Source organism: Sorex fumeus, unplaced genomic scaffold, assembly GCF_029834395.1.
Source record: "Sorex fumeus unplaced genomic scaffold, SorFum_2.1 ptg000035l, whole genome shotgun sequence".
Lineage (NCBI taxonomy): Eukaryota > Metazoa > Chordata > Mammalia > Eulipotyphla > Soricidae > Sorex > Sorex fumeus.
This window is the reverse complement of record NW_026606092.1, coordinates 19,954,651-19,977,065: the sequence shown is the minus strand read 5'-3', so window position 1 is coordinate 19,977,065 and position 22,415 is coordinate 19,954,651.

Genomic DNA, 22,415 nt, shown 5'->3' with positions numbered 1-22,415 from the left:
TGTGCGGCGAAGAGCCAGGTATGATCCCTAGAACTGAGTACGGTTCCCCAGCATATTCAGGAGTAATACCTGAGCACAGAGCCAGGAGCAAGTTCTGAGCACTACCAGGTGTGGGCAAAAATGAAAAAAAATCAAACTTACAAGTAAACATGCATAATGTCTTTAAGTTATATAAAAGTCGTAGGAAAACAGATGGTGGGGGAAGGAACTTACCTATTACTATGAATAGTAAAATCAAGAAACTTGCTACAGAGTTCAGAGAGATGTCACCAAATTTGAAGTCAAACAAATTCGAGGTCCAACAAAGACGTTTAATCCCTGGAACCATATGCACTTCTACACCCAGTATCACTGAGAAAAGCACTGAAGATCCCTTGCATCAACAGTTCCAAGCACTTCATTACTGGGTCTTCTGAGTTCTGCTGGGTATGGCCCTCGTGTACCCATGTGGTATGGGAGAGGATAAGGGAAGAAGGGAAAAGAGTGGGGGACGGAGGGAAGGTGGCAGAAAGGAACAGATAGGAGAGGGAAGAGGAGAGGACGGGAGGGGAAGGAATTGAAGGAAACGGGAAATGAGGGGAAAGAAGGAGGAAGGAAGGAGAAGTTGATGGTAGATATAAAAGAAAGATTGGTAAAGGGAAGGATGTTGAAGCTTTATATAACTGAAACCCAATCATGAACAACCTTATGACTGTGTATCTCACTGTGACTCGATTTTAAAAAAGTAAGGCACATTGGAATTGTTATATTTGTGGGTATCCAGAAATTTTCATGGGGAGAGATAGATGCTCAAATTCAAATTTCTGAGAAATAAGTTTTATGTTCAAGTGAAAGCATGTTTGACTAGAAATATGACAAAAGATTTTTAAGAGGAGATGAAAATTGAAAATTTGGGGACAGGACTAATAGTACAGCTGGTAGGGCATTGCTTTGCGTGCGGCTGACTGTGTTAAATCCATAGCACCCCATGTTGACCTAACCTGTGAGCAACACCAAGAGTAATCCTTAGGCAAAGAGCCAAGAGTAAGACCTGAGAATTACTGGGTATGGGCCAAACACCGACAAAAAAATCGGGGGCGGGGGGAGCAAATTCCTTTAAATACATTATTATTTTATTCATTTATTTATTTACTTGGCTTTTAGGGTCACACTCAGTGAGACTCAGGAGTTATTCCTGGCTCTGCATTCAGGAATCACTCCTGGCAGTGCTTGGGAAAACATGTGGGATGCTGGGGATACAACCCGGGTTGGCTGTGAGCAAGACATATGCCATACTCACTGTACTATTGCTCTGGACCCTAAAATACATTGATTTTAAAATACAAAGTTGATTATGATTTTCCTAATCAACTTTTTAAAATGCAATTCACTCCAGTAAAGAAGTGATGATGCAGTATCAGTTTTTGGGTCTCCTCATGTTTTTATTTGTTTCTTTAATAGCGAGTGATGAACTTTATTAGATTCACAAAGTGACCATGACAGACTTGAGAAGTACCTTTGATTCACAAAACATTTAAGGAAGCTAAGTAAGATCTTCATTATTTTCTTAGGTGGGACTTTTATGGACTTGAAAACAGCAAAAATGAAACCCCTCATGGACACTAATCCAAACATTACCTGGCACTTGCACAAAAGTTTTATGAGTTCTTTCTCACCATAAAAGGCATGCTCTTTTATTGCTGAATTTAATTAAACCTTGTTCTAGAGACCACCAATGCAACAGAACCACCTCTTACTCATGCAATTCTAGCAGAGAACGGCTTCTTAGATCTTTGGGGACTTGCTAGCATTTTCTTTCAATTTCATCTCTAGTCAATGATTTATTTTAGAAGAATATTATGTCCTTGCATTAGAATCTTTTTACCTGGCCCATTAATAATCTGTCTTAGACATTTCAAGTTTCAAATGCTTTGAATGTCTCTGTGTGGTAGATTAGTGTACAAGTAATGGCTTTATATAGAGCCTGAATTTTATTTTTGCCATATTTTTCAAACATAAAACACGTTTTATATATTAAATCAATAATATCAAATTTGAATTTGTTTTACTCTAATGCTGCTCTATTGCAATAGGACCCCAGGGTATGTGTATGTTTTTTGAGCTGCACATAGCTATATTTTGCTATTGTCAGAACTATGTTTTCTCTTAAACTGCTCTATTATAGAGAAATTTGTCTAAATCCCATCCTTCTTTACTGCCATTGCCAGTGCCATTGATCAATGTTCTGCTCTGCTACATAATAACCAGACAGTAAACTTTTGTTAATATTACTCAAGGTAATAATAATGTCGCAGTTTGTGAAATAAGAGTCAAACTAAATGTATCAAGGGGCTTTGTTGTGGATGATTGTTAAGAAATGATAAAGATCACTGCCTTGTCTTTTCTACAAGCACTTTAGAAATCAGTGCTAATATTAGCAAAGTTTATTTTTTATGTGTACGAAAGTATAGAACTATGTTTTTGGTTTACATATACATATACATGAATGCATATACATATATATGGGAGGGTTCTCAACTGGTGCTCAGGAGACCCAGTGACCTCCCTCTCTCCCACCACCACCCCTGCACCCTCCCAGATTCATGGCTACCAAATCCATGGATCCAAAGCAAAGATCTGAGGATGTGATGTTGTTTGGTTTCTGTAGTCTGAGGTTACCTAGGACATCCCAGTAACGTTTATGCCTCAAGAGGCATGATAGGTAATGCCTGGGGAAGGAGCCTCCAGGACTACTCTCAGCCACTCTGGGTATACATACATAAGAATTTCTAGTCAATCCTAAAGTATCTATCATCAATTGATCCAGTCATCACTGTCTTTCTAGCTATGGTTCTCAAGGACACAGACTTTGAGACATGAGTTTGCTTGTAGGAAGGGAAATCTTTGGAATTGCCGCTAGAGAAAAATACATGGAAAGAAGTAAAGAAGGCAGACCTGTGCAGAAGGAGATGTTAAACTTTGTTGCTATCACAAAAGAAATCTCTGCATTTCCCAAGAGAAACTCAATACCTTGAATAGGCTTTCAGAATTATGCTAATTTGAGACAAAGGATTTAGTTCCTTTCTTTCTTTAAATTACTGAATTTTAGGTGAGGAAGCTCTACTCAAATGATGGTAATCCTGAGTGAGGAACTCAACTGTGTGTCATGTAAGTCAATGCCCCCAGGTTTGAGGGAACATTTTAAAAATTTTCAAAAGTTTATTGAGTAGTAGAGAGAAATTACCAGTGATGTTTACACTGTATATTTCAGAGCAGCTTGCCCCTTACTGTAAATTCATTTAAATTAGGATCAGCTATGTCAGGATTCTAGTTGGTTACACTTTCAATGACATGAAAAACAAGATTAATGACAAGGCATATTACATAATATTATATAGTGTTCACTAGTTAGACTGATGTTATCTGACTTCTGTCTGTTGGCAGGAAGATTCCAAAGTAACTGAGTTGCACCTTTAATGTTTCCTCAAAGTTCTTAGACTGTGGGTTATGATATATGAGTTTCTATAACTTTTTTAAGTTACTCTTCCATGTGGGATGACATAGATTGTAAAAAGTAAAAAGTCTTAATTTTTATTTTAAATGATTTATTCTAAGTAATTTATGAGTTACTCTGTGTGTGTGCACACATGCATTGGCTAAATAAAGTGAGAGTGGAATAAGCTTAAGAATCACAGGTGTAGTGAAAATATTCTTCTGAGCAATAGGATCACTAAATCCATGATTCCCTGTAATAGGGATAAGAAAGGCACAGGTGACCCATAAGTGCAACTGGGACTCATGAAAATTTGTCAAAGTTTGATTCCTGAACTTATGCATTCTACCTATTGCTGACAAAGTATCATAATTACCATAATGGTAATTGATTGGTGATTTATAATATATCCTGAAATATAGTCTTTCTTTTTTCTGTTATTTTGTCAGAGCTGCTTATCAGCTATACCTTCTAAAGGTTGTTCCATTATTTTCACATACAGTTTCTGAGTTGCATGGAAGACCATTCACATACAATTGATGAATTGCTACCCTTGGAAAGGAAACATAACAATTTTGCCACAACCACATGTGTATTTTTGTTTATAATTCTTAACACTAGAGCTACTATCAGCAGTGTATCTATTCACTCAAATGACTTCTGGTGATTTGGAACCACTTCAGGAATCCATTTATAATCTTACAATTATATGGTCACGGTCATGGTCACGGTCCTCCGTTATTCATTGATTTTGCTCGAGTGGGACAGTAACGTCTCCATCGTGAGACTTGTTGCTACTGTGTTTGGCATATTGAATACATCATGGGTAGCTTGCCAGGCTTTGTCAAACAGGCGAGATGTTCTCGGTAGCTTGCTGGGCTCTCCGAGAGGGGTGGAGGAATTGAACCCTGCTTAGGCGGACCGGCTGCACTCAAGGCAAACACCCTACCTCTGTGCTATCGCTCCAGCCCACACTTATATATCCTCACTTAAATAGGTCTCTAAGTTTCAACATCAACTCAGACCCTTTGTTAAGAAATTCTTGAAAGTTTAGAGTTTCTATTCATCAATGTTGATTTAAAAAAATAAAATAAAAAACCCTTTCAAATCCATTAGAGGAAATTTTGTCATATATACTTGAACTATAATTCAGATCATCCGGAGGGTTCATCGGTAGAAAAATAATGAAGTCAAGTCTCAAAACCTTATATAAAATCAGAAATTTTTATTAGGATGATTAAAGTCTCTTTGTTATCTATTTTTGATGACAGTTGATTAAATGAACAGTCTGTTCCTAATATGTATCTTCTTCTCAGAATGTTGATCCTATTTATTTGAGTTTTCTATCCTTCTTTCAAACAATATTGTAATTATAATTATAGCTAAGAATTTGTTGATCTTGTTTATTCTTTCAAAGAACCAACTCGGAATGGACTATGCGTTAATCCAGGCCATCATGCCTGCCCGGAGGGGAAGGGTGTTGCTCCCTTCGCCCTCTCCTCTCTGGAAAGAAAGATGGTGGCCGCATGGGAGCCTTGTGGATAGCAGGTCTGAGCCGGGGGTGGGGGCGCGCCTGAAACCTCATGGGATGGGGGGGGGGTTCCAGCCCGTCCTTCACGCCCTACCGAGGTCACCAGTTGCCTCCCACGAGCAGCTCTCTGGCACGGCCATGACTCCAGAGCACAGAAACCAATCTCTTAATTATCTGACTCTCAGTAGAAATACTTCCAGGGTTAATAAGTAAAATAGCAGAAATCCAAAAACATCATTTAATTCTTGAACCCTGCTGTAGAAAGCAAATCATTTCACAATGCTTTTTCAGCATGGCTGATTTGGGGAGGGGGTAAAGTCTAAATAATAATGGTGCAACTTTTATCGAAACAATGAAGCTAGTCAAAGTAGATAGAGTGTTAACTAGAATTCATCTGCCCCACAGGCATTGTGGGGGTTTATTGGGGTTCTTCGTGGTGAAAAATAAGTATTGGTAAAGGGAAATGTGATTGATATTTGCATGACCGAGACCTAAACCTGAAAGCTTTATAACTTTTCCCACAGCGATTCAATAAAAAAAAAAAGAACCAACTCATTGTTTCATCAATCCTTTGTACTTTCTCTTGAATTCTGACATTCATTTGCATTCTAGTATTTATTAGAGTGCTTTCTACATTGAGCTCATTTCTTGTTCTTTGCCTAGTTTTTCTGAGAGATAAATCATTAAGTTGAGTTTTGTGTGTGAGATCAAACAACCATATAATTCCTCCTTTTGCTGTGTCCCATAGATTCTGATCATTTTTGTCTTCATGCTTGTTTGTATCAATGAATATTTTAATTTCTTCTCCAATTTACCCTTTGATTAAATTTTTATTAAATATTATGCTGTTTAGCTTCCAACTAATTAATCTTGTCTCAACTTTATTTTTATAATTGATTTCTAAGTTTTTAAATTTGTGATCTGAAAAGATATTTGGTATGATTTCAATTTTGTAAAGAACCTATTTTTGTTTTTCTCCAACGATAGTCTTAGCAATCACTTCCTCATTCTAGCCTTTATAATAGTTCTATCCTCTGAATTCACAATCATCTGAAATATTGAAACCATCAGTAAATTTCCTTCTACTAATATTCTATACTCATCAAGGTGAAAGTTTTGTTTTCTTTTCCAGGGGGAAGGCTGGTTGAAGGTCAATTTTCCAGGGGGTTGAAGACCACTTTCAGTGACAGTCAGATGGCTGTGCAGGTTTGAGGGATTAATACGTTGCCTGAATGTTCAATGTTCAGTCTTGCCACGTAGTGCTGTGTAAGCCCAATGGTTCTTGGGGCTAAGAGGGAAAAATGTAGTAGGTGGTCCTGGTATCATATAGTACTGTTGATCAAATCCAGGGTCTGTAATCAAGTCTTAGCTCTTTGAAATATCTTCCTAATCACCAGGTAAAAGTTTTAACTCAGTCACAGTGCATAGACAGGATCCCTCTACAGTCACATATGCCCAGATGAGCGCCTCAGCTAGAGGGGATAGCTGAGACTTTAGAAGTGCATCCCCAAGGGAACTCCAACTGTAACCCAGTATCTGTGCCCACTCGTGGGACCTCCTATCACCTGTACACAGTTTGTGGGGGGCATGGAATCCCATCAGCAGCTGCTCAAGCATCCACTAGTTAATTTCCCCTTTCATAGTGCATTGAACCCGTATCTAAGCCTCCTATATCAAACTCTTAGAGGGCAGTCTGGCTGCCCCAACCACATTAGGCCAATAGTCCACTAGACTATCCAATCAAAATACCCCAAAAACTCACCAAAATATTGGTGAACACAAGAATTTGTAAAAACCCAATTTAAAAGAACAAATCCTCGGAATCAATGCTAGAGGTCCCACACAAGTCACACAAGAGCACCATAGAGGGTGGTAATATAACTGAAATGGAAAAAGGAGACCACCATCATTGAGCTTGCTCAGAGTCCTCCCTGACAGTGAGAGGAGGACACTAATAGTGAACTGGAAGGATCCACAGCATCATGGGGAAGCAGTGCAGATCCTTACCACAAGGAGTGAATGAAGAAAAGAGCTCAGCAAGGAATACACACATATATAATCTCTCTGATAAAGAATTTGAGATAAAAGGGTGAGGAAGTTTAATGAGCTCAGAGAAAAAGTAGAACAGACATCCAATAAAACACAGAAGGATATGAAAGAAACAGTAGAAGGCACAGTCAATAAAATACTCACCCAATGAGGCACCAGCAAAATACTTAATACAACTGCTAATAGACTTCAAGGGGGACATAGGTAGCAAAAAAAATAATAGTCAGAGACTTCAACACCACCTGCTACTTCATGAGAGATCAAGACTAAAGTTCAACAAGGAAATACTAACCCTGAAGGAAGAAATGAAAGAGAGAGGACTAGTAGATATACGCATGGCTTTTCATACTCCAAAAACTGAATACACATTCTTTTCCAATGCACAAGGAACATTTTCAAGATAAACCACATGGTGGGCCACAAAACATACCTCCATAAAATCAAGAAGATAGGGGCTGGAGCAATAGCACATCTGGTAGGGCTTTTGCCTTGCATGCGGCCGACCCTGGTTCTATTCCCAGTATCCCGTATGGTCCCCTCAGCACTGCCATGAGTAATTCCTAAGTGCAGAACCAGGAATAACCCCTGTGCAACTCTGGGTGTGACCCAAAAAGCAAAAAAAAATCAAGAAGATAGAAAATAAGGGTCTTATTCTCCTAACCCTGAAAAAGCCTTGAATATGGCACTTTAAAAAAAAAAATCTCAGGGCTAGGACGAAGAAGACGTTACTGGCACCTGCTCGAGGCAATCGACGAACAACAGGGTGGTCGTGATCGTGATGATAGAAAATATGTCAGTTATCTTTTCACAGCATGATATACTGAACATAGACATTAACCACACACACAGAAATGGAGAATCAAAAAATAAATACCCACCAGGAAATTAAACAGATATTTGCTGAACAACCAGTGGGTTATAGAGGAATTCAAAGAAGAAATCAAAAGATTCTTGGAAACAAATGATAATGAGGACAAGAGCTACCAAAATTTGTGGGACACATCTAAAGTTGTGTTTAAACTTTAAGTTTAAGTTTAAGAGGAAAGTTTATACATATATATGTATAATATATATAATATATTATACATAATATTGTAATATATAATATATACATATATAATATAATATATATAAATCTCTGAAAGTGTTCATCAGGAAAGAAGAAAGGACCCACATAAATAACTTGACTTCACAGCTTAAGATATTAGAAAATGACCAACCAATGGAGCCCAAACCAGGCAAGAGGAAAAAAACTAATAAAACTTGCAGGCTATCGAATGTAGCCTGCCCACAGGGCAGAGTCTGGCAAACTCCCCGTGGCGTACCAAATATGCCAAATACCAGTAACAATGATGGGTCTCATTCTCCTAAAGAGCTGTGAATATAATCTTAGGGCTAGAATGAAAGAGACGTTACTGGGGCCTGCTCGAGGCAATCGACGATTAACAGGATGATGAAATGAAATGAAATGAAAACTTAGAGAAAAAATAATGAACTAAAATTCTCCCAAAAAATAATAAAAGAAATCAATGAAACTAAGAGCTGGTTCTTTGAAAAAATAAACAAGACTGATAAAGCAAAAACACACAGCAGAAACATCATCTGCACGTCTATGTTTATTGCAGCATTATTCACAACAGCCAGAATCTGAAAATAACCTGAGTGCCCAAGAACAGATGAATGGATAAAGAAAATGTGGTACATCTACACAGTGGAATACTACATAGCTGTTAGGAAAAAATGAAGTCATGAAATATGCTTATAAATGGATGGTCATGGAGAGTATCATGTTGAGTGAAATGAGTCAGTTGGAGAGGGACAGATACTGAATGACTCCATCCATTGCATTCCTTTGTGGTATATAATATACATACATCACTGTATTACTGTCATCCTGTTGTTCATCGATTTCCTTAAGCAGGCACCAGTAAGGTCTCTTTCATCCAAGCCCTGAGATTTTAGAAAGTGCCACATTTGAGGCTCTTTCAGTGTCAGGAGAATGAGACCCATCATTGTTACTGGTTTTTGAATACGCCATGGGGAGTTTGCGAGACTCTGCTGATGAGCAGGATACTTTTGGTAGCCTGCCAGGTTTCTCCAGAGTAAGAACTAGATGATAAGATATATTGTGGCTGCGAATGCGGCCATGCTCTTCCAGGAGCTGGGGTTTTTAGTCTCTGGGTCTTGGTCGTTGATGGGATTACGTGGCTCCAGGGGCAGTTGTTGGGTGTAACACCTACATACTGGAATATGGGGGATCTGGGTGCAGGATGCCCAGTCCCAATCCGAGCAGGCTTGGAGATCAAAGCCCCAGGTCCCGCACAGCTGGGTTCCTCTGCCAGCTGTTTCATGCGTGAGGCTCATCTGAACATGTGGAGAGTGGTCTGAAGTATGACTGTGGCTGGAACCAGAAGTATACATACATATATATACATAGGCATATATACATACATACATATATATACACATAGACAAATATATATATGTACATACATACATATGTAGATATATGTATAGTATATTAGAAGACTATTATCCATAGCCAGGAAAAAGGGATAGAAAAACTAGTTAATAGTTGGAATCTACCCCCAACTGTGTGTGGAGCAGAAGTTTAGGCGAAATAGAGAAGGGACAAGTATGACAAAAAATAGTTAAAAATAATAATAACAATAATATATAATAAAATAATAATAAAGTAGATAAAGGCATATACACATCAACTTTTCAGTATATATATTGTGAATCTCAAAGCCCAAAAGGAAGAAGGGAGAGTGAGAGACAGAGAGATAGAGAGACACAGAGAGAGAGATAGGAGAGGAGGAGAGCTGCCTGCCATAGAGGCAGGCTGAGGATGGGGTGAGGGGTGATGAGAGAGAAACTAAGGACATAGGTGGTGGGAAATGTACACTGGTGGAGGCCGGATGTTGAAACATTGTATGACTGAAACCTAACCATGAACAACTTTGTAAGGGTCAATCTCACAGTGATTTAATAAAAACAAAATCTTGGGGAAAAAATTGTAACGCTTCTTTTATAACAAAAATTCAAGACTATCATGGGCACCAGTCTTTATGCCTACCTAATCGCTGGTGTTCCAGATTCAGATTTTTTTGTTCCAGTCCTGCTTCTTACACTACCTCTGTCATCAATGGTTTTATGTCCGTTCTCAGGTCACAGAACCTCAGGCAGATATTTGTGTATAGGAAGTTTGTTGGTAATTTCCTTCAAAATCAACAAGAGGGGAGTGAAGAAAGAACTGTTATATAAAGGGACATGATAATTTGTGATCCACTGCAACTAAAGCAAGACATTAGTTTAGCTAAGATTTCGCTAAGAGGAGTCTAGGAGGTAGCATACCATTGCAGAATTATTCCAAATAGATGGGAATTTTACAATTGTCAGTTTAATCCCATTGCTCTGTGATTTGAGATCACAGAGATCCTCATTGCTCTGAGATATAAGATCTCTTGGAGAAAACACACAGGATGAGGTAGTCCAATCTCCTCACTAAAGAATAGTCTAAGAGCGGAATCCTTTTTGATTCACTATCATCCAACATTCTTGAAATTTGGACAGTCAATGCCCAATGTTAAAATGAGCAGGTAGACCTTGATGGTGAATCCCAAATTCATGAGCCTAAAATTATATATCTTGTAACTTAACCCTTGGGGCTGGAGCGATAGCACAGTGGGTAGTGCATTTGCCTTGCAAGCGGCCAACATGGCTGACCAGAGTTTGATTCCTCCGCCCCTCTCGGAGAGCCTGGCAAGCAACCGAGAGTATCTCGTGCACGTGGCATAGCCTGGCAAGCTACCTGTGACGTATTCGATATGCCAAACACAGTAACTATTGTCACAATGGAGACGTTACTGGGCCCGCTCGATTAAATCAATGAACAATGGGAGGACAGTGACGGTGGACAGTGGCAACTTAACCCATATAAACTTGTTCTTAAACTGCATTAAATCATAAGAAAGAGTTTTGTATAATTATTCTTACCTGGAGAAATGTCAACTGTGATACTGAAAGAAAAATTAAGAAAATATATTATTTGCTCCATCAAATGCAAAAACCAAGAGAGCATAGTTACAGTGGGAATGAAAGGAGAGATTACTGAATTTATCACCAATAAATCCTTAAAATTTAGGATATTGCATATGTATGCAAGGAAATACATATTGTTAAGAGTCTCTTTGGTAGTCCTTTTTCTTAAGCATTACAACAAAGATTTAAATAAAGATGCAACAAAGATTATGTGTTGGCTATTAACACTGTAATTACAAAGAAATTCACGTAGAATATTTCATTTGTTTTTTCATTGGTGCCATAATCAGCAGTGTTCAAGACCTCAGTTCATTCCTATCAATGCTTGGCCTAGTATTCACTGCATAATGATTGGATGCTCTCTCCCAGCAGTGCAGTTCTTATCTTAAGGTCACCAGAGATAACCTCATGGGTGCTCATGGAACCATGTCGTGTCAGAACTATCTCAGGGATTCTGACTTGTTAGGCTTGGACTCTAGCACATGACCCACCTCACTTACCCTCCACCTGGAATAATTCTGAACATACTTTCTAGGAACCTTATTGATAATATAGCTGTAAATAAGAAGGTGTATACAAAGGAATAGAAATAAAACAAATAAAATTAATACAAAACATTGACTTTTAATAATGATTGCATGACTGATAGTGATGCTAAATAAAACTAAAAAGTTTCTGGGCCATTACCAGACTAGTTTAGTGTTGAAAAATAAAAAACAGAAACTTAGTTTTATTGCTTTGTTTTTTGTGGAAAGGATTTCGAGCTTCACCTGATGGTGCTCAGTCTGTGCTCAGAATTAAGCCTTTGTAATGTTCAGGGTACCATATATCAGGGTACCATTTAGGAATATGAACCAGTTCAAGTTGAGTTCAAGTAACCTGGTGGTATTTCCATAACTTCAGCTGAATATATGAACCTTGGGTTCACAAGCTACTTCTGAAAACATACATTTCTATACGATTTGTTTATATATATAATGTCCATTATCATTACTATATTAAAAATATATGAAAATTTAGATGTTCATGAAGCAGAACTTCAAAAGATGAGAGGAAAACTGAGAGAGTGTTATACCATATAAGATAGTGAAGAAAATTTCACAAGGAGAAATAAATTTTAAATGCTACACAGGAAGTATTCCTTACAATGCAATATTATGGAATGGACTTTGAAGTTTTGAACTACATATCAGTAATCAGGTAAGTCAATAAATATGTCAATATTTTAAGTGTTGGTGCTAGAGCAATAGTACAGCAGATAGGATATATGCCTTGCATGTAGTTCAGCCAGGTTTGAATCTCAGCATCCCATATTATTCCCTGAAATTGACAGGAGTAGTCCCTGAGTACAGAGCCAGGAGTAAGCCCTGTGCACCACCAGTGTGCCCTCCCCCCTACCAAAAAAAATCAGTAATTTAGATATAATCAGATGTTGCATAACTTGAGATAGTTGTAGATATCTAGGGTTGTTGAAAGTTAAAATTCTTGGAATACTACAAAAGTGTACAGTTTTCTCAATATAATCACTAGGAAAGATTTGATATTTGCATTAATTTTCATCAATTTTGGGATAAAATATTAATCTTGATATTTCTCTTAATCTTGAAGCAATCGTGCAAGAAAATATGAAGATGGAATGATTATTATCTTATCAAAGCTTAGAAAATTTGACTTTTGGTGTTATGAACAAAGAATAGGTTATAATATTTATAATGAACACTTTTAATTTATAAACAAATATAGCAATTAATTCTTTATTAAAATTTAGTGTCTATAATCTTTTGATTAATTTGGATACTATCTTATATATCTCATTCTTCTCATTTTGAGCTTCATGTTATTCTATAATGCTGTTAACATATATTTTAAGCTATCTCCCCTCCTTGGTGATTGATGGTAGATACAACAATTATGATGCCAATGCTGGGAATAATTCTTTACAGATGTTGTCAAATTATATGTTAAAGGGGGAAATGGCTTTCTTTCTTCCGGCCACCCACTCTTCACTCCTTGGAAATAGGTGTGTGGTGTTGTGTATCCTGTGCTGTAGGTATGTCAGTTCCCAGTCTGCTGCTCATCTGGTTTAAATGACTTCCATTTGCTCTTGCAGAGAATGATAGAATGTTATGTTCACAGTGCTTTGCAGGTACCAAAATGCAGCAATTCAACCTTGAATTTTAACTGGCACAGTCAAGCGGATTTTACCCCTTATTATAAATAACACTTGCCATTACTAATAAAACACTGAAATGTTATGATGACCAATTTGTTTTGAACTAGCTTGGGTGATGGAAAGTGGACTTGAATTGATAATTGTTAAGTCAGGATGATAGATACATTGTGTTCACATCTTTATCTGTTTAACTTCACCTTTAAAAAGACCATTAAAAATAAAAGCAGAGTTTATATTATTTTAACCCTTCATAAAGCTTTATGTTCTCATAAGGAGGAAATACAAAAATTCCACAGATAATTCTCCTCTTACTTATTTAAATAATGAAGTAATATTTTCTTGGTCACTCAGTTTAGAACAGTGGATTATGGTATGAAATTCCTTTAGTTATGCATTTATTTTTCTAAGTGAGTTCATTGCAATTCTCAGCAGGGAAAAAGGGAATGGTTTGAGATGAAGAACAGAGAAAAGAAAAGAAAACTTAAGTTGACTAGTAGTAATTGAGACTGGAAACATTTTTGGAAAAGTAGATTTCAGCCTGACAACATTAATAGATAAGAAAATATCATCTATGTTTTAACTGATATTTCTCAATATGGATAAACTGGGAGAAATTGTCTGAAGTATTTCATAGATTTATCAGGAGACTCTAATAACAAATGCAAACTTAAAGACAAGTCATATCCTCACTGGAAGAGAATAAATGCAGATATTCTTTGTTCTATTGCATGATTTTCTTTAAATAGTCTATTATGTGTACTCAAAGTAGTATATATATATATTTCTTTAAGATGTCTCCCTAAAGTAGCAGACACATTAAATACAGTAAGGTGAGTAAGGTGCTTTTCTTGCTTATAGTAGACTGAAGTTCGATTCTGGCACCACATCCGGTTCACCTAGCCCAGCCCAGTGATCCTTGAGCACAAAAGAGTAAGCCCTGAGGACTTCCAGATATGGTCTAAAACAAAACAAAACAAACATATAGGTAATATTTTCTTTCCTTTAAATCACTTACCAATATCTAAAACCATAATGATAATCAAGTAATTAGGGTGTCTAATCAAAATCCTCACCACTTCAATCATTAGCTTTGAATTTTAAGGTATTTCATCACAATTATTTTCTTAATATAACATATTTAATTTTAGTTGCAATAACTTGAGTGATTTCAACTATACACCTTTATTGGCACAAACTAAAAGGGAAAGAGAGAGAGAGAGACATAAATGATGAAGAAAATAGAATTATAGGAACTTGTGTGTGGCATTTCAGCTTTTCAATCTGAAAGTGATCTGGAAATTGGTACCCCAAACTAAAAATAGTGTTAGCTTATAGAGGTAATGAATACAGCTAGTTTTAGTTAAAAAAAAAGGAATATGGTAATTCGTTAGGTGATTTAATGAAATCATAATGAAATGTCCAGTACCCCTATTAGACTGCCCCCAAAAGAATAATAATTCAGGGTTAATCAATTTCTGAACTCAATTCTTTTATTTTTTGAGGTGACACATAGAAATCAAAGCATATCAGAAGTTAGTATACTGAACGCTGAATCTGCCTGCTAATAATAATGATTAGAAAACTTGAAGGAAGGGGAATTGTGTGTGAATGAGTGTGTGTGTGTGTGTGTGTGTGTACATGCACATGTGACACACAAGGCCACGCACACTGGTGAAGTTCTGAACAAAGCAAAATCATGATGTTAAGGTCACTTCCAAGTCCCTTAATCTCCATCTTGTCTGTATACACATCCTTCACAACAGATTTTTATAATTTTTCTAACCAAGTAATCTATTGCCCTTTTCTTTGTATCTGGGTTGATTTTCACATCTTATTTTAGGCCTTGTGATTTACAGCTATGACAATGACAGGGTTTTATGAAAACACACACACACACACACACACACACACACACACACACATTTCAGAAGCACACCTCTGTACCAGAGTCAGCTTCCCTTCAGCATGGCTTTTGTGGGCTGGCCTTCATGACTTGTGTGGTTAATGGCTTCCATGTTTTCACTCAGATTTCTGCCAGTGAGATGGAGATAAATCCTGACTTATCTCAAGAAAGACAAATGTAAAAAAGGTAGGGTGCTTAGTAAACTGCAAAAAGAGTTACAGACAAAACTTTACTGAAGTTGGCATCAGAGACCAGACAAACTGTCTCCTAAGGGTCCAGGCTCACATGTAGGACATTTAAATCATTATTCTATTATGATTTAAGTGAGTTATTCTCTAATACAATACATTTTGGGGACCATAATGCTACTAAAGTGGGTACAACATTTGTCTTGCTCAGAAAAGCTAATGATGTGATAAATTTGCATATAAGAAAATATGGTATATAAAAAGAAAGAAAATATGGTATGATAACAATAAAAGTGAAGGGTACAAAGTTTAGTCAGGAGGAAAAAACATGAATGATTTTGTAAGATAGCTTCCATAAAGGCAATTCTGGTGAAAAAAAATACATGTGAAAACACACAGAGATTTTAAAGTATAGGATTTATACTACTTATTGTTTATGTATCTTGCTTAGGAGCTCAAGAGGTGTCAAATATGATCTCTTGATTTAGATATGACAATGCTAGAGGAAAGCTTTATGAAAAAATTTTAATAAGACTATATTGCATGAGCACAATAAAATTTTTATGCTGAGAGAAAACAAATTATTTTTTTACATTATCATATTCAAAGCATCCTCCACCCAGATCCTCCAAATTCCAGTAGGCGGGTGTCACACCCACCACCTGGCCCCCTGGCGCCGTGTAATCCCATCAACGGCCAAGACTCAGAGACTATAAAATCCAGTTCCCGGAACCACGCGGCCACAAATGCGGCCACGCGACGTCATATCAGGACATCTTTTTATGACATCTTATTATCTCATTCCTACTTTGGACAAACTTGCAGGCTATCGAATGTAGCCTGCCCACAGTGCAGAGTCTGGCAAACTCCCTGTGGCATATCAAACATGCCAAATACCAGTAACAATGATGGGTCTCATTCTCCTAAAGAGCCTTGAATATAATCTCAGGGCTAGGATGAAAGAGACGTTACTGGGGCCTGCTCGAGGCAATCGACGAATAACAGGATGATGAAATGAAAAATGAAAAAATATTCAAAATAAATAAACCAATACTATCTTTCTCACTGGGCTGGAGTGATAGCACAGCGATAGGGCGTTTGCCTTGCACGCAGCCAACATGGCCGACCCGAGTTCGATTCCTCTGCCCCTCTCAGAGAGCCTGGCAAGCTACCGAGAGTATCTCGCCCTCACAGCAGAGCCTGGTAAGCTACCCCTGATGTATTCGATATGCCAAACACAGTAACAACAAAGTCTCCAATGGAGACGTTACTGGGCCCACTCAAGCAAATCGATGAATAACACGAGGACAGTGATACAGTGATCTTTCTCACTATATATAACCAGGAAAATTTGATAGAGATGCTTTGGAGAGTGCCTTTGTCATTTCCACTTTAAAAACTCCAAGCAAGTTGGTTCCAACATGGACATGGATGTTTGATGCTAAATATCATTATAATTAGTTTTATACTGTGCACATCAGAAACTCAGTTTTTAATTTTATTGCATACATAAGAGACAGGTAAGAAAAACACTAGAGCTTAGAGATTGCATAAAGAAATAAAGGTCATGTCTTTGCAATTAATATGAGTCCAGTGTTTACCCAGGATTTCCCTTCTTGTGGGGCAGCTGACTTTGGGTCCATCCAATGTTGCACAGAGATTACTTCTGGCAGTGCTGAGGATCATACTGAGGTGTGCTATGTGCAATGCAGTAAGTAAAGTTTCATTTTTAAAATGGCTATTTTATTTTGTGATATTGATTGCACCCAGTGATGTTGGGCTTCTGTTCTGTGTTCTGTTCTTCTGGTTCTGTGTTCAGGGATCACTCCTTGCAAAGCTCAAAGACCTCTGTGAGGTGCCAGTGGTTGAACCCATGCAAGCTCCTAATCAGGGTTTCTTAACTTGGACATTTTTGACATCTTGGAACCGCTATTTCTTTCTTCAAAAGAATTATCCTACTATACAGTGATATGCAGATGTCTCCATGGCATCTATATATTAGAAGTCCTTTCAAGTTTGAGACATTAAAAAAATTAAATCTTAGGTTGGAACTGTAGCTCATTGGCACATGCATTGCACTCAGGAGTCCTGGGTTAAGTCTCTGGTTCCACATGGTCCACAAACACAATCAGGAGTGAGATCTTAGGACTGAATAGGGAGTAGACTTTGAGCACTACTGGTGTGACAACCCCCTCGCCCCAAAACAGTAAGATATTATGACATGTCCCATGAATTGTAAAGAAATCCTTGCTTTTAAGCATATTTTGTTACATAGTAGCAATTAATTAACTTGCCATATTTCTTGTTATTTTTATTTAAGTGAATGCTCCAAATTCACAAATTAATATTGTAATCACTATAACTGTAGCTTGTGATATTAGGCACATAGCTTATCCAATAGTCATTACAATAATTAAAGAAGTTATTGCTGTTATTTACTGATCACTATTTGTAATACATGTGCTAAACTCTTTAGAAGATACAGACTGTTTTAATCTTTCATATAATTGTCAATGAGTTTAAATTGGAAAATAATTTACAAAAAATATCTCTATAGAAAATAAAACCAATGATGATTTTGAGAACAAATGTGAGCATAAAACTTTGTTCAAGGTATTATAACAACAATGATATTTTTATTTCTAAATTGAGTTGGATTAGATATTTATGTTTTTGTGATAAACTGATAGTATACAGATTGAAGCTGGTGACATTTCTCTCCCATTCATGACCACATTTTTGTGACCATATTGCAGTGGGATCATATAGCTTAATCAACAAGACATAGTTTTAATGAAAATCAATTAAAATAAAAAATGACGGCAGGATTAATTAAAGAATATGTCAGGATCATTTGGTCTAGAATCAAGTTATAGCTATTGATTGAAGAAAATTTTGAGACAGAAACACCTGGTGATAGTATATTATCTAAACTAATATGAATTTTATGTAAAATAATCAGAGATTAGATTGAATAGACTGAGAGAATTTCTTGTCATAGTATTATTTGATTTAACAGTAAAAGTCCTGAGCTATGGAATTTATATTTGAACTCCCACATGTTTACATAAAAGTGAAAGTCTTCCTTGTATTTTTATTTGAATTAACTCAAAGTAAAAAAATCACATTTTACTTATCTTTTAACTATTATGAGTGACGTATTCTTAGATCAAGAATACTCTCATAATTTAAAAGATTGAGAAACTTTAAATTCTGGAGAAGATATAGAAGAATATAGAACAAGTGAAAATTTGTATGTCTGAGTGCTCTGAGTAGATAAATGATCAAATCATATATATTGAAAAAACCCATGTATTCTTGGAATATTGAATAAAAGCATTAATAATGTTGAGTTTTAAATGATAAGTAGAAATTCTCCATATAGGACAAAAAAGGAAAAAGTCTTTTAATGGAATAAGTTACATATTTACATATGGATCCATGAAGTAGGCAGCATGTTTTAAGAAGTTCAAGTAATTTTCTGTAATTGAAACGAAAAATAGATTGGCAGTAGATAAACATGAAAAAGTTAAACGAGCCAGATTATGATGGGCATCAAATGCCAAGGTAAAGATTCAAGCCTTTACCTTTTAAGCAATTGAGAGCTGTTGAAGCAGGGGATGATTTTATGATATTTGTGAATTAAAATGTTACCCTTTATGTCAAACATAAATAAGAAATGGAGGAAGATCAGATGCAAGTTGACTAGCTGGGAGTCTGTTATAAAAGTTCAGAAGAGAAACGAAAAGGGCACGAACAAAAGCAATTACAATTGGGATGGAAACATGGTCATAAATGTGTTCATTGAAAAAATAGATCATCTATTAAAAAAACATGATGAGGATAGATGTGTCACACATCTATAAGGGCAGAATTAAATAGGATGGTAGCAAGATGTTAAATTGATGACGAAATGATTTCCTTCCTTCTTAGGCAAACCAAGTTTCAGATCTGCACAAAATTTCCCAATTTTTTTCCGGTTGATGGTGATATGATTAGTTCTAACCAATGAAATGTGAGAAACAGTGCATGAGTCCCTTCCTATCCAGGGCATGTAATTCTCTGTGAAATTTCCCTTCCTACAGAACAGACATGGTGACATCGAAGACATGAATTGAGAAGGCATAAAAACGTAAGAGCAACATGACTTCCCTGAATTACCATTTGGAATACCAGAAATTTCCCCAATGAGAAACATTAGTTTTTCTTTTACGTTAGTGAAACATAAATATTTGACTTTGCCGTTTGGATGGTTAACATACTTCTACTAATATAGACCGTAAGAAGGCCTAATATAATATTATCATGCTTTTTTTCTCCTTCCCCATACTTAATTATAAAATTATAGTCCCTATATGTAGAATTTAAAAAAGAATTATGAACATAGATTATAACAGATACATATGTAGTTCACTTAATGCCATGTTTTTTGTAAAATGTGTTCAATGTTACCTTCCTTTTCCACAATCAAAAGTATTCAACTTGCTGGTGTATTTTATAAGAAGCCTAGGCTTCTACACAGTAGAATGATGTTCCTTCTTTGATTAGATATAGTCACTTATTTATTCAAATTTATGACAAGATTTATATAGCTGTCTATAAATAGGTATTGATAGTTAAGCAAATTTTATAGCTTTCTGACATTCAATATATTGTACAGGTTTTAAGGACTCTGGAAAATGGATGAGCTATCTAAGCTGAATAACTTTACACTTGTAAAATTGTTTCTTAAAGTACAGAACTCTCAGATTTAATACTTAGTCCTGCTTATTTAAGCACACGGTAAAATGTAGACAGGTTTTTCATTTGACATAACAATCCTGTTGGAACAATGAAGCTACCACAAAGCTAATGCCAAGAGAAAAAAATAAATAAAATGACAGACACATCTTATTAGAGGAGATACTTTAAGAAATACTTGGCTTGAATGTTTCTTTTAAGCAGTATTATTTTTTCTTTTTTTGACATAAAACCATCATCTTTCTCATGGTGAGTATAATTTTTACAGGGTCAGGGTATTTTCTTATTCCTGAAAGTAGATATTTTTTTAGTCAGTTCAAGTGCCTGAGATGTTGCAAAAGCTCTCTGATGACTTTGCATACACACTGACTTGTTTTGTTCTGCATTAGGTTTTATAGGGTAACTTCAATTTACTAGTCAGTAGTTTAGATAAGCAACTGAAATTCTGTGGCCAACAGGCCTCCAAGGTTGGCATTAGTTACTAGATAAAACCATTGAAAACACTGATGACATACATATCCAATAAATACAAATAACATAAAATTTCTAAAATATTATTTAATTCTGAGCTGCTTCCAAAATAGTAATTCACAAAATGTGACTCTTTTCATTGGGAAATTTATAAAATTTTTTTTGTAGAAAACCTAATATAATTAAAGGCTAATTTCAGACTCACATTTCATTTTAACTGAAAGAATATGTGTGATTTGGACACTATTCACCTAGGCTCTTTCTATTTAAGTCAGCGTACATTGTCAGCAAATCAAATTATCCACTAAAAATAACTATATCTGACAGAGCTCATTATTCAGGTGAACTTAAATAGAAGTTTGGGGTTAGTTAATGTTGTAACAGTGACCTTGCTGGAAAGAGTTATCTAAAATCCTTTTTGTAGGACTACTATTGAAAGAATAAAACAGGAAGAGGTGAAATGAAAACCTTACATGTAGGGATGTGTGTGTGTGTGTGTGTGTGTGTGTGTGTGTATTAATGTCCCCTTTGTATTGTAGTGCTAACTATAGCACATTTAAATAAAGCAATTTGGAATTTTATGTATTTCAATATTTTACTTTTGCATGTGGTCTTTGTAAAATGAAGCTGCAGTCCATTGATGTTTTAAGGGATGCCCATCATTTGTTTCCCATAACTTACATTTACAAATCAAGAGAGCTTTGACTCTGAGACAAATCACGATCACGATCATCCTATTGTTTGTCGATTGTCTCGAGCAGACACCAGTAATGTCTCCTTCTTCCTAGCCCTGAGATTTTAAAAGAGCCATTTCAATGCTCTTTCAAGAATAGGAGGATGAGACCCATCATTGTTACTGGTATTTCGCATATTGAGTACGACACGGGAAGTTTGCCAGACTCTGCCGTGTGGGCAGGATACTTTTGGTAGCCTGCCAGGTTCTCCAAAGGAAAGATAATAAGATGTTGCATGGCTGCAAATGCAGCCTTGCGCTTCCGGGAGCTGGGTTTTATAATCTCTGCGTCTTGGCCGTTGATGGGACCAACCTAGCTCTGGCGGCAGCTAGTGGGTGTGACGCCTATCTACTGGAAGATTGGGGGTCTAGGTGGAGAAGGCCCAGTCCCAATCCGAGTAGGCTTGGAGACCTCAGCCCTGGGACCCGCATGCCTGGGTTCCTCTTCCAGTTCTTTCATGCATGAGGCCCGTCCAGACGTGTGGAGAGTGGTGCCAGCATGATGGGAGACAAATGTAATCTGGAAGTAATTTTTTGTTGTTGTTGTCATTGAGATGGCAGGGGAAGCTTTCATTTGTAGTCTCATCAGAGTAATGAGTGGATTCCCCTTTTAACATTATTTAAAATGTGAGACATTTTTGAATATTAGACTCAAATTTACATGTATCATATGAACAAAAAGCACTCATTACTAAAGTTTGGTCACTCCTATTTGAGGACACTTTTTTTCACTTGTGGCCATTTCTACAACTTACACATGACATTCAAAATGGGTCTGGCACCTCCATAAGGACTGTGTACCTCTGATTACCTCAGAGATTAATTTTACTATAAATTCTGAATGAAAAACAAATTATTTGTATTATATGCATTGTTTAAAGAAAATGTATTCACATGTAGTGCAGCCTGTTTCATTTTTTTAACAGCCATGATGTTTCAGGAGTAGATGTTTCATATGCTTCAGGTCTTTTAAAACAGTAAAGGAAGAGTCAGAGAGATAATACAAGGTTCAGGCACTTGTCTTGCATGCACAGGACCGTGGTTCAATCCCTGGCATGGTATAGGGTCTTTGGAGCACCATTAGGAAAGATTTTGAACATAGGGCCAAATG